This window comes from Saccostrea echinata, unplaced genomic scaffold (genome assembly GCF_033153115.1).
Source record: "Saccostrea echinata isolate AGI-Se365-2 ecotype Australia unplaced genomic scaffold, CSIRO_AGI_Sech_v1 ptg000024l, whole genome shotgun sequence".
Classification (NCBI taxonomy): domain Eukaryota; kingdom Metazoa; phylum Mollusca; class Bivalvia; order Ostreida; family Ostreidae; genus Saccostrea; species Saccostrea echinata.
The window spans coordinates 1,299,783-1,322,433 of NW_026889773.1; the positions used below are offsets into that span (position 1 = coordinate 1,299,783).

Here is a 22,651-nt window from a genome sequence, read left to right on the forward strand (position 1 = left end):
AGGGAGCAAAGAAAAGGTTTGGTTTTTGTCGTAAAAACCAGTCATGAGGTGAGATATCTTATTCCCTTAGCATGTATTTGTGTATGTTATCCCCTCCTGATCCCATTCTAACATTACTAACTGTTTGCACTTTGTTCTTGTTCTTGCTTGTCTCCCTTTGCTAAGATGTATTTTTGACACGTTTATATTGATGGTGTTTTTCAATTCTTTTTGAACTCTTCTAATCTTGTGTCAGTTTGTATCTTTGACAGGGGCACATAGGAGGGAGACAGACGGTGGCCGGTCACACAACGAGGAGGAGAGCATTGCAAGGATCCACTATGACAACATGTCAACGACAGATGAATTGGTAGGAAACACAACCTGCATCTGTTGCACTTTGGGATTTGTGTTTGTTTTTTTTTTCTTTTCTCACTTGATCCAAGTGAGGCACTTAATTGATCTTTTGACATGTATTTTGGACATTTTTTTTGCAGAAAAAAGAGTAATTTTGGGGAAGGGGGAGGGGGAAAATGCGGAAAAGCCATCAACAAAGGGTAAGACCATCCAGTGTTTACTTCTTGTTTGTATCAATTTCTAGTTCACTATTATAATAATAAGAGACTCAGTGCACTGACCTCTTTCTGTTTTGTCTTAGAATAAAGAGGACTTTCCCTAGCGAGGGCCCAGCAGGGAAGAGGAATCTTACCCCATTAATTATTGGCAACTTTGGAAAAATGCGGTAAGATTTGGTCTTATTTTGGGTTTTGCACGCTTTGCTTTTGGAATCTTCTTTTCACTTGATGTAGACCGAGTCCCATTGTGACCTCTTGACCCTTTCGCTGACAGGATGTACAGCAGTAAAGCCTATCGGAAGCAGCAGCACCGTGGATTGGCTAAGCAAGCAGGGAGCAAAGAAAAGGTTTGGTTTTTGTCGTAAAAACCAGTCATGAGGTGAGATATCTTATTCCCTTAGCATGTATTTGTGTATGTTATCCCCTCCTGATCCCATTCTAACATTACTAACTGTTTGCACTTTGTTCTTGTTCTTGCTTGTCTCCCTTTGCTAAGATGTATTTTTGACACGTTTATATTGATGGTGTTTTTCAATTCTTTTTGAACTCTTCTAATCTTGTGTCAGTTTGTATCTTTGACAGGGGCACATAGGAGGGAGACAGACGGTGGCCGGTCACACAACGAGGAGGAGAGCATTGCAAGGATCCACTATGACAACATGTCAACGACAGATGAATTGGTAGGAAACACAACCTGCATCTGTTGCACTTTGGGATTTGTGTTTGTTTTTTTTTTCTTTTCTCACTTGACCCAAGTGAGGCACTTAATTGATCTTTTGACATGTATTTTGGACATTTTTTTTGCAGAAAAAAGAGTAATTTTGGGGAAGGGGGAGGGGGAAAATGCGGAAAAGCCATCAACAAAGGGTAAGACCATCCAGTGTTTACTTCTTGTTTGTATCAATTTCTAGTTCACTATTATAATAATAAGAGACTCAGTGCACTGACCTCTTTCTGTTTTGTCTTAGAATAAAGAGGACTTTCCCTAGCGAGGGCCCAGCAGGGAAGAGGAATCTTACCCCATTAATTATTGGCAACTTTGGAAAAATGCGGTAAGATTTGGTCTTATTTTGGGTTTTGCACGCTTTGCTTTTGGAATCTTCTTTTCACTTGATGTAGACCGAGTCCCATTGTGACCTCTTGACCCTTTCGCTGACAGGATGTACAGCAGTAAAGCCTATCGGAAGCAGCAGCACCGTGGATTGGCTAAGCAAGCAGGGAGCAAAGAAAAGGTTTGGTTTTTGTCGTAAAAACCAGTCATGAGGTGAGATATCTTATTCCCTTAGCATGTATTTGTGTATGTTATCCCCTCCTGATCCCATTCTAACATTACTAACTGTTTGCACTTTGTTCTTGTTCTTGCTTGTCTCCCTTTGCTAAGATGTATTTTTGACACGTTTATATTGATGGTGTTTTTCAATTCTTTTTGAACTCTTCTAATCTTGTGTCAGTTTGTATCTTTGACAGGGGCACATAGGAGGGAGACAGACGGTGGCCGGTCACACAACGAGGAGGAGAGCATTGCAAGGATCCACTATGACAACATGTCAACGACAGATGAATTGGTAGGAAACACAACCTGCATCTGTTGCACTTTGGGATTTGTGTTTGTTTGTTTTTTCTTTTCTCACTTGATCCAAGTGAGGCACTTAATTGATGTTTTGACATGTATTTTGGACATTTCTTTTGCAGAAAAAAGAGTAATTTTGGGGAAGGGGGAGGGGGAAAATGCGGAAAAGCCATCAACAAAGGGTAAGACCATCCAGTGTTTACTTCTTGTTTGTATCAATTTCTAGTTCACTATTATAATAATAAGAGACTCAGTGCACTGACCTCTTTCTGTTTTGTCTTAGAATAAAGAGGACTTTCCCTAGCGAGGGCCCAGCAGGGAAGAGGAATCTTACCCCATTAATTATTGGCAACTTTGGAAAAATGCGGTAAGATTTGGTCTTATTTTGGGTTTTGCACGCTTTGCTTTTGGAATCTTCTTTTCACTTGATGTAGACCGAGTCCCATTGTGACCTCTTGACCCTTTCGCTGACAGGATGTACAGCAGTAAAGCCTATCGGAAGCAGCAGCACCGTGGATTGGCTAAGCAAGCAGGGAGCAAAGAAAAGGTTTGGTTTTTGTCGTAAAAACCAGTCATGAGGTGAGATATCTTATTCCCTTAGCATGTATTTGTGTATGTTATCCCCTCCTGATCCCATTCTAACATTACTAACTGTTTGCACTTTGTTCTTGTTCTTGCTTGTCTCCCTTTGCTAAGATGTATTTTTGACACGTTTATATTGATGGTGTTTTTCAATTCTTTTTGAACTCTTCTAATTTTGTGTCAGTTTGTATCTTTGACAGGGGCACATAGGAGGGAGACAGACGGTGGCCGGTCACACAACGAGGAGGAGAGCATTGCAAGGATCCACTATGACAACATGTCAACGACAGATGAATTGGTAGGAAACACAACCTGCATCTGTTGCACTTTGGGATTTGTGTTTGTTTTTTTTTTCTATTCTCACTTGATCCAAGTGAGGCACTTAATTGATCTTTTGACATGTATTTTGGACATTTCTTTTGCAGAAAAAAGAGTAATTTTGGGGAAGGGGGAGGGGGAAAATGCGGAAAAGCCATCAACAAAGGGTAAGACCATCCAGTGTTTACTTCTTGTTTGTATCAATTTCTAGTTCACTATTATAATAATAAGAGACTCAGTGCACTGACCTCTTTCTGTTTTGTCTTAGAATAAAGAGGACTTTCCCTAGCGAGGGCCCAGCAGGGAAGAGGAATCTTACCCCATTAATTATTGGCAACTTTGGAAAAATGCGGTAAGATTTGGTCTTATTTTGGGTTTTGCACGCTTTGCTTTTGGAATCTTCTTTTCACTTGATGTAGACCGAGTCCCATTGTGACCTCTTGACCCTTTCGCTGACAGGATGTACAGCAGTAAAGCCTATCGGAAGCAGCAGCACCGTGGATTGGCTAAGCAAGCAGGGAGCAAAGAAAAGGTTTGGTTTTTGTCGTAAAAACCAGTCATGAGGTGAGATATCTTATTCCCTTAGCATGTATTTGTGTATGTTATCCCCTCCTGATCCCATTCTAACATTACTAACTGTTTGCACTTTGTTCTTGTTCTTGCTTGTCTCCCTTTGCTAAGATGTATTTTTGACACGTTTATATTGATGGTGTTTTTCAATTCTTTTTGAACTCTTCTAATCTTGTGTCAGTTTGTATCTTTGACAGGGGCACATAGGAGGGAGACAGACGGTGGCCGGTCACACAACGAGGAGGAGAGCATTGCAAGGATCCACTATGACAACATGTCAACGACAGATGAATTGGTAGGAAACACAACCTGCATCTGTTGCACTTTGGGATTTGTGTTTGTTTTTTTTTTCTTTTCTCACTTGATCCAAGTGAGGCACTTAATTGATCTTTTGACATGTATTTTGGACATTTCTTTTGCAGAAAAAAGAGTAATTTTGGGGAAGGGGGAGGGGGAAAATGCGGAAAAGCCATCAACAAAGGGTAAGACCATCCAGTGTTTACTTCTTGTTTGTATCAATTTCTAGTTCACTATTATAATAATAAGAGACTCAGTGCACTGACCTCTTTCTGTTTTGTCTTAGAATAAAGAGGACTTTCCCTAGCGAGGGCCCAGCAGGGAAGAGGAATCTTACCCCATTAATTATTGGCAACTTTGGAAAAATGCGGTAAGATTTGGTCTTATTTTGGGTTTTGCACGCTTTGCTTTTGGAATCTTCTTTTCACTTGATGTAGACCGAGTCCCATTGTGACCTCTTGACCCTTTCGCTGACAGGATGTACAGCAGTAAAGCCTATCGGAAGCAGCAGCACCGTGGATTGGCTAAGCAAGCAGGGAGCAAAGAAAAGGTTTGGTTTTTGTCGTAAAAACCAGTCATGAGGTGAGATATCTTATTCCCTTAGCATGTATTTGTGTATGTTATCCCCTCCTGATCCCATTCTAACATTACTAACTGTTTGCACTTTGTTCTTGTTCTTGCTTGTCTTCCTTTGCTAAGATGTATTTTTGACACGTTTATATTGATGGTGTTTTTCAATTCTTTTTGAACTCTTCTAATCTTGTGTCAGTTTGTATCTTTGACAGGGGCACATAGGAGGGAGACAGACGGTGGCCGGTCACACAACGAGGAGGAGAGCATTGCAAGGATCCACTATGACAACATGTCAACGACAGATGAATTGGTAGGAAACACAACCTGCATCTGTTGCACTTTGGGATTTGTGTTTGTTTTTTTTTTTTTCTATTCTCACTTGATCCAAGTGAGGCACTTAATTGATGTTTTGACATGTATTTTGGACATTTCTTTTGCAGAAAAAAGAGTAATTTTGGGGAAGGGGGAGGGGGAAAATGCGGAAAAGCCATCAACAAAGGGTAAGACCATCCAGTGTTTACTTCTTGTTTGTATCAATTTCTAGTTCACTATTATAATAATAAGAGACTCAGTGCACTGACCTCTTTCTGTTTTGTCTTAGAATAAAGAGGACTTTCCCTAGCGAGGGCCCAGCAGGGAAGAGGAATCTTACCCCATTAATTATTGGCAACTTTGGAAAAATGCGGTAAGATTTGGTCTTATTTTGGGTTTTGCACGCTTTGCTTTTGGAATCTTCTTTTCACTTGATGTAGACCGAGTCCCATTGTGACCTCTTGACCCTTTCGCTGACAGGATGTACAGCAGTAAAGCCTATCGGAAGCAGCAGCACCGTGGATTGGCTAAGCAAGCAGGGAGCAAAGAAAAGGTTTGGTTTTTGTCGTAAAAACCAGTCATGAGGTGAGATATCTTATTCCCTTAGCATGTATTTGTGTATGTTATCCCCTCCTGATCCCATTCTAACATTACTAACTGTTTGCACTTTGTTCTTGTTCTTGCTTGTCTCCCTTTGCTAAGATGTATTTTTGACACGTTTATATTGATGGTGTTTTTCAATTCTTTTTGAACTCTTCTAATCTTGTGTCAGTTTGTATCTTTGACAGGGGCACATAGGAGGGAGACAGACGGTGGCCGGTCACACAACGAGGAGGAGAGCATTGCAAGGATCCACTATGACAACATGTCAACGACAGATGAATTGGTAGGAAACACAACCTGCATCTGTTGCACTTTGGGATTTGTGTTTGTTTTTTTTTTCTATTCTCACTTGATCCAAGTGAGGCACTTAATTGATGTTTTGACATGTATTTTGGACATTTCTTTTGCAGAAAAAAGAGTAATTTTGGGGAAGGGGGAGGGGGAAAATGCGGAAAAGCCATCAACAAAGGGTAAGACCATCCAGTGTTTACTTCTTGTTTGTATCAATTTCTAGTTCACTATTATAATAATAAGAGACTCAGTGCACTGACCTCTTTCTGTTTTGTCTTAGAATAAAGAGGACTTTCCCTAGCGAGGGCCCAGCAGGGAAGAGGAATCTTACCCCATTAATTATTGGCAACTTTGGAAAAATGCGGTAAGATTTGGTCTTATTTTGGGTTTTGCACGCTTTGCTTTTGGAATCTTCTTTTCACTTGATGTAGACCGAGTCCCATTGTGACCTCTTGACCCTTTCGCTGACAGGATGTACAGCAGTAAAGCCTATCGGAAGCAGCAGCACCGTGGATTGGCTAAGCAAGCAGGGAGCAAAGAAAAGGTTTGGTTTTTGTCGTAAAAACCAGTCATGAGGTGAGATATCTTATTCCCTTAGCATGTATTTGTGTATGTTATCCCCTCCTGATCCCATTCTAACATTACTAACTGTTTGCACTTTGTTCTTGTTCTTGCTTGTCTCCCTTTGCTAAGATGTATTTTTGACACGTTTATATTGATGGTGTTTTTCAATTCTTTTTGAACTCTTCTAATCTTGTGTCAGTTTGTATCTTTGACAGGGGCACATAGGAGGGAGACAGACGGTGGCCGGTCACACAACGAGGAGGAGAGCATTGCAAGGATCCACTATGACAACATGTCAACGACAGATGAATTGGTAGGAAACACAACCTGCATCTGTTGCACTTTGGGATTTGTGGTTTTTTTTTCTATTCTCACTTGATCCAAGTGAGGCACTTAATTGATGTTTTGACATGTATTTTGGACATTTCTTTTGCAGAAAAAAGAGTAATTTTGGGGAAGGGGGAGGGGGAAAATGCGGAAAAGCCATCAACAAAGGGTAAGACCATCCAGTGTTTACTTCTTGTTTGTATCAATTTCTAGTTCACTATTATAATAATAAGAGACTCAGTGCACTGACCTCTTTCTGTTTTGTCTTAGAATAAAGAGGACTTTCCCTAGCGAGGGCCCAGCAGGGAAGAGGAATCTTACCCCATTAATTATTGGCAACTTTGGAAAAATGCGGTAAGATTTGGTCTTATTTTGGGTTTTGCACGCTTTGCTTTTGGAATCTTCTTTTCACTTGATGTAGACCGAGTCCCATTGTGACCTCTTGACCCTTTCGCTGACAGGATGTACAGCAGTAAAGCCTATCGGAAGCAGCAGCACCGTGGATTGGCTAAGCAAGCAGGGAGCAAAGAAAAGGTTTGGTTTTTGTCGTAAAAACCAGTCATGAGGTGAGATATCTTATTCCCTTAGCATGTATTTGTGTATGTTATCCCCTCCTGATCCCATTCTAACATTACTAACTGTTTGCACTTTGTTCTTGTTCTTGCTTGTCTCCCTTTGCTAAGATGTATTTTTGACACGTTTATATTGATGGTGTTTTTCAATTCTTTTTGAACTCTTCTAATCTTGTGTCAGTTTGTATCTTTGACAGGGGCACATAGGAGGGAGACAGACGGTGGCCGGTCACACAACGAGGAGGAGAGCATTGCAAGGATCCACTATGACAACATGTCAACGACAGATGAATTGGTAGGAAACACAACCTGCATCTGTTGCACTTTGGGATTTGTGTTTGTTTTTTTTTTTCTATTCTCACTTGATCCAAGTGAGGCACTTAATTGATGTTTTGACATGTATTTTGGACATTTCTTTTGCAGAAAAAAGAGTAATTTTGGGGAAGGGGGAGGGGGAAAATGCGGAAAAGCCATCAACAAAGGGTAAGACCATCCAGTGTTTACTTCTTGTTTGTATCAATTTCTAGTTCACTATTATAATAATAAGAGACTCAGTGCACTGACCTCTTTCTGTTTTGTCTTAGAATAAAGAGGACTTTCCCTAGCGAGGGCCCAGCAGGGAAGAGGAATCTTACCCCATTAATTATTGGCAACTTTGGAAAAATGCGGTAAGATTTGGTCTTATTTTGGGTTTTGCACGCTTTGCTTTTGGAATCTTCTTTTCACTTGATGTAGACCGAGTCCCATTGTGACCTCTTGACCCTTTCGCTGACAGGATGTACAGCAGTAAAGCCTATCGGAAGCAGCAGCACCGTGGATTGGCTAAGCAAGCAGGGAGCAAAGAAAAGGTTTGGTTTTTGTCGTAAAAACCAGTCATGAGGTGAGATATCTTATTCCCTTAGCATGTATTTGTGTATGTTATCCCCTCCTGATCCCATTCTAACATTACTAACTGTTTGCACTTTGTTCTTGTTCTTGCTTGTCTCCCTTTGCTAAGATGTATTTTTGACACGTTTATATTGATGGTGTTTTTCAATTCTTTTTGAACTCTTCTAATCTTGTGTCAGTTTGTATCTTTGACAGGGGCACATAGGAGGGAGACAGACGGTGGCCGGTCACACAACGAGGAGGAGAGCATTGCAAGGATCCACTATGACAACATGTCAACGACAGATGAATTGGTAGGAAACACAACCTGCATCTGTTGCACTTTGGGATTTGTGTTTGTTTTTTTTTTCTATTCTCACTTGATCCAAGTGAGGCACTTAATTGATGTTTTGACATGTATTTTGGACATTTCTTTTGCAGAAAAAAGAGTAATTTTGGGGAAGGGGGAGGGGGAAAATGCGGAAAAGCCATCAACAAAGGGTAAGACCATCCAGTGTTTACTTCTTGTTTGTATCAATTTCTAGTTCACTATTATAATAATAAGAGACTCAGTGCACTGACCTCTTTCTGTTTTGTCTTAGAATAAAGAGGACTTTCCCTAGCGAGGGCCCAGCAGGGAAGAGGAATCTTACCCCATTAATTATTGGCAACTTTGGAAAAATGCGGTAAGATTTGGTCTTATTTTGGGTTTTGCACGCTTTGCTTTTGGAATCTTCTTTTCACTTGATGTAGACCGAGTCCCATTGTGACCTCTTGACCCTTTCGCTGACAGGATGTACAGCAGTAAAGCCTATCGGAAGCAGCAGCACCGTGGATTGGCTAAGCAAGCAGGGAGCAAAGAAAAGGTTTGGTTTTTGTCGTAAAAACCAGTCATGAGGTGAGATATCTTATTCCCTTAGCATGTATTTGTGTATGTTATCCCCTCCTGATCCCATTCTAACATTACTAACTGTTTGCACTTTGTTCTTGTTCTTGCTTGTCTCCCTTTGCTAAGATGTATTTTTGACACGTTTATATTGATGGTGTTTTTCAATTCTTTTTGAACTCTTCTAATCTTGTGTCAGTTTGTATCTTTGACAGGGGCACATAGGAGGGAGACAGACGGTGGCCGGTCACACAACGAGGAGGAGAGCATTGCAAGGATCCACTATGACAACATGTCAACGACAGATGAATTGGTAGGAAACACAACCTGCATCTGTTGCACTTTGGGATTTGTGTTTGTTTTTTTTTTCTATTCTCACTTGATCCAAGTGAGGCACTTAATTGATGTTTTGACATGTATTTTGGACATTTCTTTTGCAGAAAAAAGAGTAATTTTGGGGAAGGGGGAGGGGGAAAATGCGGAAAAGCCATCAACAAAGGGTAAGACCATCCAGTGTTTACTTCTTGTTTGTATCAATTTCTAGTTCACTATTATAATAATAAGAGACTCAGTGCACTGACCTCTTTCTGTTTTGTCTTAGAATAAAGAGGACTTTCCCTAGCGAGGGCCCAGCAGGGAAGAGGAATCTTACCCCATTAATTATTGGCAACTTTGGAAAAATGCGGTAAGATTTGGTCTTATTTTGGGTTTTGCACGCTTTGCTTTTGGAATCTTCTTTTCACTTGATGTAGACCGAGTCCCATTGTGACCTCTTGACCCTTTCGCTGACAGGATGTACAGCAGTAAAGCCTATCGGAAGCAGCAGCACCGTGGATTGGCTAAGCAAGCAGGGAGCAAAGAAAAGGTTTGGTTTTTGTCGTAAAAACCAGTCATGAGGTGAGATATCTTATTCCCTTAGCATGTATTTGTGTATGTTATCCCCTCCTGATCCCATTCTAACATTACTAACTGTTTGCACTTTGTTCTTGTTCTTGCTTGTCTCCCTTTGCTAAGATGTATTTTTGACACGTTTATATTGATGGTGTTTTTCAATTCTTTTTGAACTCTTCTAATCTTGTGTCAGTTTGTATCTTTGACAGGGGCACATAGGAGGGAGACAGACGGTGGCCGGTCACACAACGAGGAGGAGAGCATTGCAAGGATCCACTATGACAACATGTCAACGACAGATGAATTGGTAGGAAACACAACCTGCATCTGTTGCACTTTGGGATTTGTGTTTGTTTTTTTTTTCTTTTCTCACTTGATCCAAGTGAGGCACTTAATTGATGTTTTGACATGTATTTTGGACATTTCTTTTGCAGAAAAAAGAGTAATTTTGGGGAAGGGGGAGGGGGAAAATGCGGAAAAGCCATCAACAAAGGGTAAGACCATCCAGTGTTTACTTCTTGTTTGTATCAATTTCTAGTTCACTATTATAATAATAAGAGACTCAGTGCACTGACCTCTTTCTGTTTTGTCTTAGAATAAAGAGGACTTTCCCTAGCGAGGGCCCAGCAGGGAAGAGGAATCTTACCCCATTAATTATTGGCAACTTTGGAAAAATGCGGTAAGATTTGGTCTTATTTTGGGTTTTGCACGCTTTGCTTTTGGAATCTTCTTTTCACTTGATGTAGACCGAGTCCCATTGTGACCTCTTGACCCTTTCGCTGACAGGATGTACAGCAGTAAAGCCTATCGGAAGCAGCAGCACCGTGGATTGGCTAAGCAAGCAGGGAGCAAAGAAAAGGTTTGGTTTTTGTCGTAAAAACCAGTCATGAGGTGAGATATCTTATTCCCTTAGCATGTATTTGTGTATGTTATCCCCTCCTGATCCCATTCTAACATTACTAACTGTTTGCACTTTGTTCTTGTTCTTGCTTGTCTCCCTTTGCTAAGATGTATTTTTGACACGTTTATATTGATGGTGTTTTTCAATTCTTTTTGAACTCTTCTAATCTTGTGTCAGTTTGTATCTTTGACAGGGGCACATAGGAGGGAGACAGACGGTGGCCGGTCACACAACGAGGAGGAGAGCATTGCAAGGATCCACTATGACAACATGTCAACGACAGATGAATTGGTAGGAAACACAACCTGCATCTGTTGCACTTTGGGATTTGTGTTTGTTTTTTTTTTCTATTCTCACTTGATCCAAGTGAGGCACTTAATTGATGTTTTGACATGTATTTTGGACATTTCTTTTGCAGAAAAAAGAGTAATTTTGGGGAAGGGGGAGGGGGAAAATGCGGAAAAGCCATCAACAAAGGGTAAGACCATCCAGTGTTTACTTCTTGTTTGTATCAATTTCTAGTTCACTATTATAATAATAAGAGACTCAGTGCACTGACCTCTTTCTGTTTTGTCTTAGAATAAAGAGGACTTTCCCTAGCGAGGGCCCAGCAGGGAAGAGGAATCTTACCCCATTAATTATTGGCAACTTTGGAAAAATGCGGTAAGATTTGGTCTTATTTTGGGTTTTGCACGCTTTGCTTTTGGAATCTTCTTTTCACTTGATGTAGACCGAGTCCCATTGTGACCTCTTGACCCTTTCGCTGACAGGATGTACAGCAGTAAAGCCTATCGGAAGCAGCAGCACCGTGGATTGGCTAAGCAAGCAGGGAGCAAAGAAAAGGTTTGGTTTTTGTCGTAAAAACCAGTCATGAGGTGAGATATCTTATTCCCTTAGCATGTATTTGTGTATGTTATCCCCTCCTGATCCCATTCTAACATTACTAACTGTTTGCACTTTGTTCTTGTTCTTGCTTGTCTCCCTTTGCTAAGATGTATTTTTGACACGTTTATATTGATGGTGTTTTTCAATTCTTTTTGAACTCTTCTAATCTTGTGTCAGTTTGTATCTTTGACAGGGGCACATAGGAGGGAGACAGACGGTGGCCGGTCACACAACGAGGAGGAGAGCATTGCAAGGATCCACTATGACAACATGTCAACGACAGATGAATTGGTAGGAAACACAACCTGCATCTGTTGCACTTTGGGATTTGTGGTTTTTTTTTCTATTCTCACTTGATCCAAGTGAGGCACTTAATTGATGTTTTGACATGTATTTTGGACATTTCTTTTGCAGAAAAAAGAGTAATTTTGGGGAAGGGGGAGGGGGAAAATGCGGAAAAGCCATCAACAAAGGGTAAGACCATCCAGTGTTTACTTCTTGTTTGTATCAATTTCTAGTTCACTATTATAATAATAAGAGACTCAGTGCACTGACCTCTTTCTGTTTTGTCTTAGAATAAAGAGGACTTTCCCTAGCGAGGGCCCAGCAGGGAAGAGGAATCTTACCCCATTAATTATTGGCAACTTTGGAAAAATGCGGTAAGATTTGGTCTTATTTTGGGTTTTGCACGCTTTGCTTTTGGAATCTTCTTTTCACTTGATGTAGACCGAGTCCCATTGTGACCTCTTGACCCTTTCGCTGACAGGATGTACAGCAGTAAAGCCTATCGGAAGCAGCAGCACCGTGGATTGGCTAAGCAAGCAGGGAGCAAAGAAAAGGTTTGGTTTTTGTCGTAAAAACCAGTCATGAGGTGAGATATCTTATTCCCTTAGCATGTATTTGTGTATGTTATCCCCTCCTGATCCCATTCTAACATTACTAACTGTTTGCACTTTGTTCTTGTTCTTGCTTGTCTCCCTTTGCTAAGATGTATTTTTGACACGTTTATATTGATGGTGTTTTTCAATTCTTTTTGAACTCTTCTAATCTTGTGTCAGTTTGTATCTTTGACAGGGGCACATAGGAGGGAGACAGACGGTGGCCGGTCACACAACGAGGAGGAGAGCATTGCAAGGATCCACTATGACAACATGTCAACGACAGATGAATTGGTAGGAAACACAACCTGCATCTGTTGCACTTTGGGATTTGTGTTTGTTTTTTTTTTCTATTCTCACTTGATCCAAGTGAGGCACTTAATTGATGTTTTGACATGTATTTTGGACATTTCTTTTGCAGAAAAAAGAGTAATTTTGGGGAAGGGGGAGGGGGAAAATGCGGAAAAGCCATCAACAAAGGGTAAGACCATCCAGTGTTTACTTCTTGTTTGTATCAATTTCTAGTTCACTATTATAATAATAAGAGACTCAGTGCACTGACCTCTTTCTGTTTTGTCTTAGAATAAAGAGGACTTTCCCTAGCGAGGGCCCAGCAGGGAAGAGGAATCTTACCCCATTAATTATTGGCAACTTTGGAAAAATGCGGTAAGATTTGGTCTTATTTTGGGTTTTGCACGCTTTGCTTTTGGAATCTTCTTTTCACTTGATGTAGACCGAGTCCCATTGTGACCTCTTGACCCTTTCGCTGTCAGGATGTACAGCAGTAAAGCCTATCGGAAGCAGCAGCACCGTGGATTGGCTAAGCAAGCAGGGAGCAAAGAAAAGGTTTGGTTTTTGTCGTAAAAACCAGTCATGAGGTGAGATATCTTATTCCCTTAGCATGTATTTGTGTATGTTATCCCCTCCTGATCCCATTCTAACATTACTGTTTGCACTTTGTTCTTGTTCTTGCTTGTCTCCCTTTGCTAAGATGTATTTTTGACACGTTTATATTGATGGTGTTTTTCAATTCTTTTTGAACTCTTCTAATCTTGTGTCAGTTTGTATCTTTGACAGGGGCACATAGGAGGGAGACAGACGGTGGCCGGTCACACAACGAGGAGGAGAGCATTGCAAGGATCCACTATGACAACATGTCAACGACAGATGAATTGGTAGGAAACACAACCTGCATCTGTTGCACTTTGGGATTTGTGTTTGTTTTTTTTTTCTATTCTCACTTGATCCAAGTGAGGCACTTAATTGATGTTTTGACATGTATTTTGGACATTTCTTTTGCAGAAAAAAGAGTAATTTTGGGGAAGGGGGAGGGGGAAAATGCGGAAAAGCCATCAACAAAGGGTAAGACCATCCAGTGTTTACTTCTTGTTTGTATCAATTTCTAGTTCACTATTATAATAATAAGAGACTCAGTGCACTGACCTCTTTCTGTTTTGTCTTAGAATAAAGAGGACTTTCCCTAGCGAGGGCCCAGCAGGGAAGAGGAATCTTACCCCATTAATTATTGGCAACTTTGGAAAAATGCGGTAAGATTTGGTCTTATTTTGGGTTTTGCACGCTTTGCTTTTGGAATCTTCTTTTCACTTGATGTAGACCGAGTCCCATTGTGACCTCTTGACCCTTTCGCTGACAGGATGTACAGCAGTAAAGCCTATCGGAAGCAGCAGCACCGTGGATTGGCTAAGCAAGCAGGGAGCAAAGAAAAGGTTTGGTTTTTGTCGTAAAAACCAGTCATGAGGTGAGATATCTTATTCCCTTAGCATGTATTTGTGTATGTTATCCCCTCCTGATCCCATTCTAACATTACTAACTGTTTGCACTTTGTTCTTGTTCTTGCTTGTCTCCCTTTGCTAAGATGTATTTTTGACACGTTTATATTGATGGTGTTTTTCAATTCTTTTTGAACTCTTCTAATCTTGTGTCAGTTTGTATCTTTGACAGGGGCACATAGGAGGGAGACAGACGGTGGCCGGTCACACAACGAGGAGGAGAGCATTGCAAGGATCCACTATGACAACATGTCAACGACAGATGAATTGGTAGGAAACACAACCTGCATCTGTTGCACTTTGGGATTTGTGTTTGTTTTTTTTTCTATTCTCACTTGATCCAAGTGAGGCACTTAATTGATCTTTTGACATGTATTTTGGACATTTCTTTTGCAGAAAAAAGAGTAATTTTGGGGAAGGGGGAGGGGGAAAATGCGGAAAAGCCATCAACAAAGGGTAAGACCATCCAGTGTTTACTTCTTGTTTGTATCAATTTCTAGTTCACTATTATAATAATAAGAGACTCAGTGCACTGACCTCTTTCTGTTTTGTCTTAGAATAAAGAGGACTTTCCCTAGCGAGGGCCCAGCAGGGAAGAGGAATCTTACCCCATTAATTATTGGCAACTTTGGAAAAATGCGGTAAGATTTGGTCTTATTTTGGGTTTTGCACGCTTTGCTTTTGGAATCTTCTTTTCACTTGATGTAGACCGAGTCCCATTGTGACCTCTTGACCCTTTCGCTGACAGGATGTACAGCAGTAAAGCCTATCGGAAGCAGCAGCACCGTGGATTGGCTAAGCAAGCAGGGAGCAAAGAAAAGGTTTGGTTTTTGTCGTAAAAACCAGTCATGAGGTGAGATATCTTATTCCCTTAGCATGTATTTGTGTATGTTATCCCCTCCTGATCCCATTCTAACATTACTAACTGTTTGCACTTTGTTCTTGTTCTTGCTTGTCTCCCTTTGCTAAGATGTATTTTTGACACGTTTATATTGATGGTGTTTTTCAATTCTTTTTGAACTCTTCTAATCTTGTGTCAGTTTGTATCTTTGACAGGGGCACATAGGAGGGAGACAGACGGTGGCCGGTCACACAACGAGGAGGAGAGCATTGCAAGGATCCACTATGACAACATGTCAACGACAGATGAATTGGTAGGAAACACAACCTGCATCTGTTGCACTTTGGGATTTGTGTTTGTTTTTTTTTCTATTCTCACTTGATCCAAGTGAGGCACTTAATTGATCTTTTGACATGTATTTTGGACATTTCTTTTGCAGAAAAAAGAGTAATTTTGGGGAAGGGGGAGGGGGAAAATGCGGAAAAGCCATCAACAAAGGGTAAGACCATCCAGTGTTTACTTCTTGTTTGTATCAATTTCTAGTTCACTATTATAATAATAAGAGACTCAGTGCACTGACCTCTTTCTGTTTTGTCTTAGAATAAAGAGGACTTTCCCTAGCGAGGGCCCAGCAGGGAAGAGGAATCTTACCCCATTAATTATTGGCAACTTTGGAAAAATGCGGTAAGATTTGGTCTTATTTTGGGTTTTGCACGCTTTGCTTTTGGAATCTTCTTTTCACTTGATGTAGACCGAGTCCCATTGTGACCTCTTGACCCTTTCGCTGACAGGATGTACAGCAGTAAAGCCTATCGGAAGCAGCAGCACCGTGGATTGGCTAAGCAAGCAGGGAGCAAAGAAAAGGTTTGGTTTTTGTCGTAAAAACCAGTCATGAGGTGAGATATCTTATTCCCTTAGCATGTATTTGTGTATGTTATCCCCTCCTGATCCCATTCTAACATTACTAACTGTTTGCACTTTGTTCTTGTTCTTGCTTGTCTCCCTTTGCTAAGATGTATTTTTGACACGTTTATATTGATGGTGTTTTTCAATTCTTTTTGAACTCTTCTAATCTTGTGTCAGTTTGTATCTTTGACAGGGGCACATAGGAGGGAGACAGACGGTGGCCGGTCACACAACGAGGAGGAGAGCATTGCAAGGATCCACTATGACAACATGTCAACGACAGATGAATTGGTAGGAAACACAACCTGCATCTGTTGCACTTTGGGATTTGTTGTTTTTTTTTTCTATTCTCACTTGATCCAAGTGAGGCACTTAATTGATGTTTTGACATGTATTTTGGACATTTCTTTTGCAGAAAAAAGAGTAATTTTGGGGAAGGGGGAGGGGGAAAATGCGGAAAAGCCATCAACAAAGGGTAAGACCATCCAGTGTTTACTTCTTGTTTGTATCAATTTCTAGTTCACTATTATAATAATAAGAGACTCAGTGCACTGACCTCTTTCTGTTTTGTCTTAGAATAAAGAGGACTTTCCCTAGCGAGGGCCCAGCAGGGAAGAGGAATCTTATCCCATTAATTATTGGCAACTTTGGAAAAATGCGGTAAGATTTGGTCTTATTTTGGGTTTTGCACGCTTTGCTTTTGGAATCTTCTTTTCACTTGATGTAGACCGAGTCCCATTGTGACCTCTTGACCCTTTCGCTGACAGGATGTACAGCAGTAAAGCCTATCGGAAGCAGCAGCACCGTGGAATGGCTAAGCAAGCAGGGAGCAAAGAAAAGGTTTGGTTTTTGTCGTAAAAACCAGTCATGAGGTGAGATATCTTATTCCCTTAGCATGTATTTGTGTATGTTATCCCCTCCTGATCCCATTCTAACATTACTAACTGTTTGCACTTTGTTCTTGTTCTTGCTTGTCTCCCTTTGCTAAGATGTATTTTTGACACGTTTATATTGATGGTGTTTTTCAATTCTTTTTGAACTCTTCTAATCTTGTGTCAGTTTGTATCTTTGACAGGGGCACATAGGAGGGAGACAGACGGTGGCCGGTCACACAACGAGGAGGAGAGCATTGCAAGGATCCACTATGACAACATGTCAACGACAGATGAATTGGTAGGAAACACAACCTGCATCTGTTGCACTTTGGGATTTGTTTTTTTTTTTTCTATTCTCACTTGATCCAAGTGAGGCACTTAATTGATGTTTTGACATGTATTTTGGACATTTCTTTTGCAGAAAAAAGAGTAATTTTGGGGAAGGGGGAGGGGGAAAATGCGGAAAAGCCATCAACAAAGGGTAAGACCATCCAGTGTTTACTTCTTGTTTGTATCAATTTCTAGTTCACTATTATAATAATAAGAGACTCAGTGCACTGACCTCTTTCTGTTTTGTCTTAGAATAAAGAGGACTTTCCCTAGCGAGGGCCCAGCAGGGAAGAGGAATCTTACCCCATTAATTATTGGCAACTTTGGAAAAATGCGGTAAGATTTGGTCTTATTTTGGGTTTTGCACGCTTTGCTTTTGGAATCTTCTTTTCACTTGATGTAGACCGAGTCCCATTGTGACCTCTTGACCCTTTCGCTGACAGGATGTACAGCAGTAAAGCCTATCGGAAGCAGCAGCACCGTGGATTGGCTAAGCAAGCAGGGAGCAAAGAAAAGGTTTGGTTTTTGTCGTAAAAACCAGTCATGAGGTGAGATATCTTATTCCCTTAGCATGTATTTGTGTATGTTATCCCCTCCTGATCCCATTCTAACATTACTAACTGTTTGCACTTTGTTCTTGTTCTTGCTTGTCTCCCTTTGCTAAGATGTATTTTTGACACGTTTATATTGATGGTGTTTTTCAATTCTTTTTGAACTCTTCTAATCTTGTGTCAGTTTGTATCTTTGACAGGGGCACATAGGAGGGAGACAGACGGTGGCCGGTCACACAACGAGGAGGAGAGCATTGCAAGGATCCACTATGACAACATGTCAACGACAGATGAATTGGTAGGAAACACAACCTGCATCTGTTGCACTTTGGGATTTGTTGTTTTTTTTTTCTATTCTCACTTGATCCAAGTGAGGCACTTAATTGATGTTTTGACATGTATTTTGGACATTTCTTTTGCAGAAAAAAGAGTAATTTTGGGGAAGGGGGAGGGGGAAAATGCGGAAAAGCCATCAACAAAGGGTAAGACCATCCAGTGTTTACTTCTTGTTTGTATCAATTTCTAGTTCACTATTATAATAATAAGAGACTCAGTGCACTGACCTCTTTCTGTTTTGTCTTAGAATAAAGAGGACTTTCCCTAGCGAGGGCCCAGCAGGGAAGAGGAATCTTATCCCATTAATTATTGGCAACTTTGGAAAAATGCGGTAAGATTTGGTCTTATTTTGGGTTTTGCACGCTTTGCTTTTGGAATCTTCTTTTCACTTGATGTAGACCGAGTCCCATTGTGACCTCTTGACCCTTTCGCTGACAGGATGTACAGCAGTAAAGCCTATCGGAAGCAGCAGCACCGTGGAATGGCTAAGCAAGCAGGGAGCAAAGAAAAGGTTTGGTTTTTGTCGTAAAAACCAGTCATGAGGTGAGATATCTTATTCCCTTAGCATGTATTTGTGTATGTTATCCCCTCCTGATCCCATTCTAACATTACTAACTGTTTGCACTTTGTTCTTGTTCTTGCTTGTCTCCCTTTGCTAAGATGTATTTTTGACACGTTTATATTGATGGTGTTTTTCAATTCTTTTTGAACTCTTCTAATCTTGTGTCAGTTTGTATCTTTGACAGGGGCACATAGGAGGGAGACAGACGGTGGCCGGTCACACAACGAGGAGGAGAGCATTGCAAGGATCCACTATGACAACATGTCAACGACAGATGAATTGGTAGGAAACACAACCTGCATCTGTTGCACTTTGGGATTTGTTTTTTTTTTTTTCTATTCTCACTTGATCCAAGTGAGGCACTTAATTGATGTTTTGACATGTATTTTGGACATTTCTTTTGCAGAAAAAAGAGTAATTTTGGGGAAGGGGGAGGGGGAAAATGCGGAAAAGCCATCAACAAAGGGTAAGACCATCCAGTGTTTACTTCTTGTTTGTATCAATTTCTAGTTCACTATTATAATAATAAGAGACTCAGTGCACTGACCTCTTTCTGTTTTGTCTTAGAATAAAGAGGACTTTCCCTAGCGAGGGCCCAGCAGGGAAGAGGAATCTTACCCCATTAATTATTGGCAACTTTGGAAAAATGCGGTAAGATTTGGTCTTATTTTGGGTTTTGCACGCTTTGCTTTTGGAATCTTCTTTTCACTTGATGTAGACCGAGTCCCATTGTGACCTCTTGACCCTTTCGCTGACAGGATGTACAGCAGTAAAGCCTATCGGAAGCAGCAGCACCGTGGATTGGCTAAGCAAGCAGGGAGCAAAGAAAAGGTTTGGTTTTTGTCGTAAAAACCAGTCATGAGGTGAGATATCTTATTCCCTTAGCATGTATTTGTGTATGTTATCCCCTCCTGATCCCATTCTAACATTACTAACTGTTTGCACTTTGTTCTTGTTCTTGCTTGTCTCCCTTTGCTAAGATGTATTTTTGACACGTTTATATTGATGGTGTTTTTCAATTCTTTTTGAACTCTTCTAATCTTGTGTCAGTTTGTATCTTTGACAGGGGCACATAGGAGGGAGACAGACGGTGGCCGGTCACACAACGAGGAGGAGAGCATTGCAAGGATCCACTATGACAACATGTCAACGACAGATGAATTGGTAGGAAACACAACCTGCATCTGTTGCACTTTGGGATTTGTGGGTTTTTTTTTCTATTCTCACTTGATCCAAGTGAGGCACTTAATTGATCTTTTGACATGTATTTTGGACATTTCTTTTGCAGAAAAAAGAGTAATTTTGGGGAAGGGGGAGGGGGAAAATGCGGAAAAGCCATCAACAAAGGGTAAGACCATCCAGTGTTTACTTCTTGTTTGTATCAATTTCTAGTTCACTATTATAATAAATGGTGTCTCAACTTTATTTTATTTGTCTTAATTATTTTTTTTTATTTAAGATCAATGTTTTAGGTAATGTGGAAAGAAATCTTGGCTTCTATTAAGAGAGTGAATGTAATTAAACGAATTTATGAAGAAAGTTGTTATTGATTACAAAAGTATCCCGAAATACATTTTATGGTTTAAATTGGCCATTTCCAAATCCATGTGATAAAAGTCTTTGCGGAAATATTGACTATGTGGTTCATTTAATTTTTTGCAATTTTCCTCTCATTCTGATTTGAATTTTATCTTAATCACATATGCAATTGAAATTGTTCTAAATGTAATAGACTAAATCTATTTGAACACTTGGAAAATAAATAAACTTGTAATGCAGTGACGATTATTACGAAAATGAAATATTATTTGTAAATTCCCGCTAAGAATCACCAATGTCTAAAAAAAAAAAAATTAAAATCTTTTTATAGTAAAGCCAATGCAAGAATTTCATGACAATCTGTCAAGGGAATTTGTTCATCGTTGGCCAATGCAGGCATTGCACGAATATCTAAAGGGCCAATGCAGGCATTGAGACTCTCTTTTCACTCAATAGGCAATGCAGGTATTGCCTGACTCTCTAAAGGGTCTATCAATGCGGGCATTATACGACTATTTCAAAATCCAATGCAGGCATTGGGCGACTCTCATTAAAGGCAATGCAGGCATTGAGAGACTCTCTCAAGATTCAATGCAGGCATTGGGCGACTCTTTCACAAGAGCCAATGCGGGCATTAGGTGACTTCTCAAGGTTCAATGCAGGCATTGGAAGAGTCTCTCAAGGTCCAATGCAGGCATTAGAAGAGTCTCTCAAGGTCCAATGCAGGCTTTGAGAGACTCTCTCATAAGAGCCAATGCAGGCATTAGACGACTTCTGAAGGTCCAATGCAGGCAATGGGCGACTCTCGTAAGAGCCAATGCAGGCATTGTACGACTTTCTCAAAGTCCAATTCAGGCATTGGGCGACTCTCAGAAGAGCCAGTGCAGGCATTGTACGACTCTCTCAAAATCCAATGCAGGCATTGGGCGACTCTCAGAAGAGCCAATTCAGGCATTGTACGACTCTCTCAAAGTCCAATGCAGGCGACTCTTCCAAGTAATCTGTTCCTTTCAAAAATATATATCGTCCTTGTCAGACCTTGTTTTTAATGCAGATATCCAGAAATCATGAAGGTTCTTATAAGATTCTTTTCCCTTGTGCTTACTTACATTGACAACTTGCAAGATCATATATAACAACAATTTTAACTTTTATTTTTATATTTAAAAAAGAATAAGCAGAAATCTGAGCTGAATTGAAACGATGTAATTTTAAAGTAAGATTTTTAAAAAAAATAGTTTTGGACAATCTTATTGCTTTGCTAGAACATTGTCTTCCTGATTCCTTCTCTATTTACTGTATGTTTATGTTTCTGTGCAGTTCTCAGTACTTCACCTGAAAAATAAATGCGGAGTTCGTTACACAAAATACTCATGACTCAATGATAACAGTGGAAATCTTGTAATAAATAATAACTATCAAATATTTCTAATTTAAATAGAATTGAAATCAAGCAACTACATAAGTCACAATATTGAATATTGAAAATACAGAACCTAACGGTATGGTTCTTAGCCACCATTCCGACAAATAGGCTCAGATCTCCCAGAAAAATCACAGAATGTAGTGTAGCCGTAGATTCCATCTGTGTGTTCACTCACCACTTTCAAATCTGCTAAGAAAAAAAAAATAGACATGTATTTAAGAATCCCTAGATAAAATAAACATGGAATTTGCAAAGTTTACCATTGCATGCATTTTTTTCCTTCAAAAACTATTTACATGCATTTTAGATTCACTAACCAATAGTCGTTCACAGCATCAACACAATCTTCTGGCTGCATAAAACTTTTTACAGAGGTTCTTTTAGCCCCAAAGTCGTTCCTTGATGCAAACCTTTTCTTCATTTCCATCTTCAAATATAATTGCTGTGGAAAATTAAAAAAAAAATTTGTTTATTCTGATCATTAATATAATAAGGTCCAAAGAAACTGGGACACCTCAGGTTAGTTCGTATATTTAAGGTATATAGTGGTAATTTAAGAAATCCACGTAATTTTCTTCCCGTGGATTGAGTAGAAATTGTGGTTCCACGGAATTATAACCCCATGGAAAAATACATGTTTGCAGTTAAAATGAATATGCATGAGGTTTGTTTTCATTTAGATAGCCTATATGAGAGGGGGGGGGGGTTGGTTGGTTGGTTAAATTCTTAAAAATGGAATCTGTGTATGTAAATCATATACGGTACCAATATTGATGCACCAGATGCGCATTTCGACAAATTATGTCTCTTCAGTGATGCTCAAGCCGAAAGGTTGGGAATCCAAAATTTAAATAAAAAGAATTGGAAGAGCTGAAAAAAGTGCCAAAGACTGGAGCCAAATACGTCGAAGGATCAGAGCTATGCATGAGGGAGATTTAGAAAAATAATACACATGCAAGTTTTGTATACACTCACAAGGTATGTTTATGTCATCTATTGCTATCACATGGCCAATGGAGTGGTTCAAAAATGGCCAAAAAAAAAAAAAAGAAAA

At 40.1% G+C, this 22,651-nt stretch overlaps 1 long non-coding RNA gene across 1 annotated transcript; it reads right to left on the bottom strand.

Moving 5' to 3' along the window:
• Positions 1 to 21,446: 21,446 nt before the first annotated feature.
• LOC133191796 (uncharacterized) lies at positions 21,447 to 21,983 on the bottom strand. Its single transcript, XR_009721741.1, has 3 exons — positions 21,915 to 21,983; positions 21,668 to 21,783; positions 21,447 to 21,506 (listed from the first exon to the last, which is right to left on the bottom strand). It is a non-coding gene; the product is annotated as an uncharacterized LOC133191796 (long non-coding RNA).
• Positions 21,984 to 22,651: the final 668 nt, after the last annotated feature.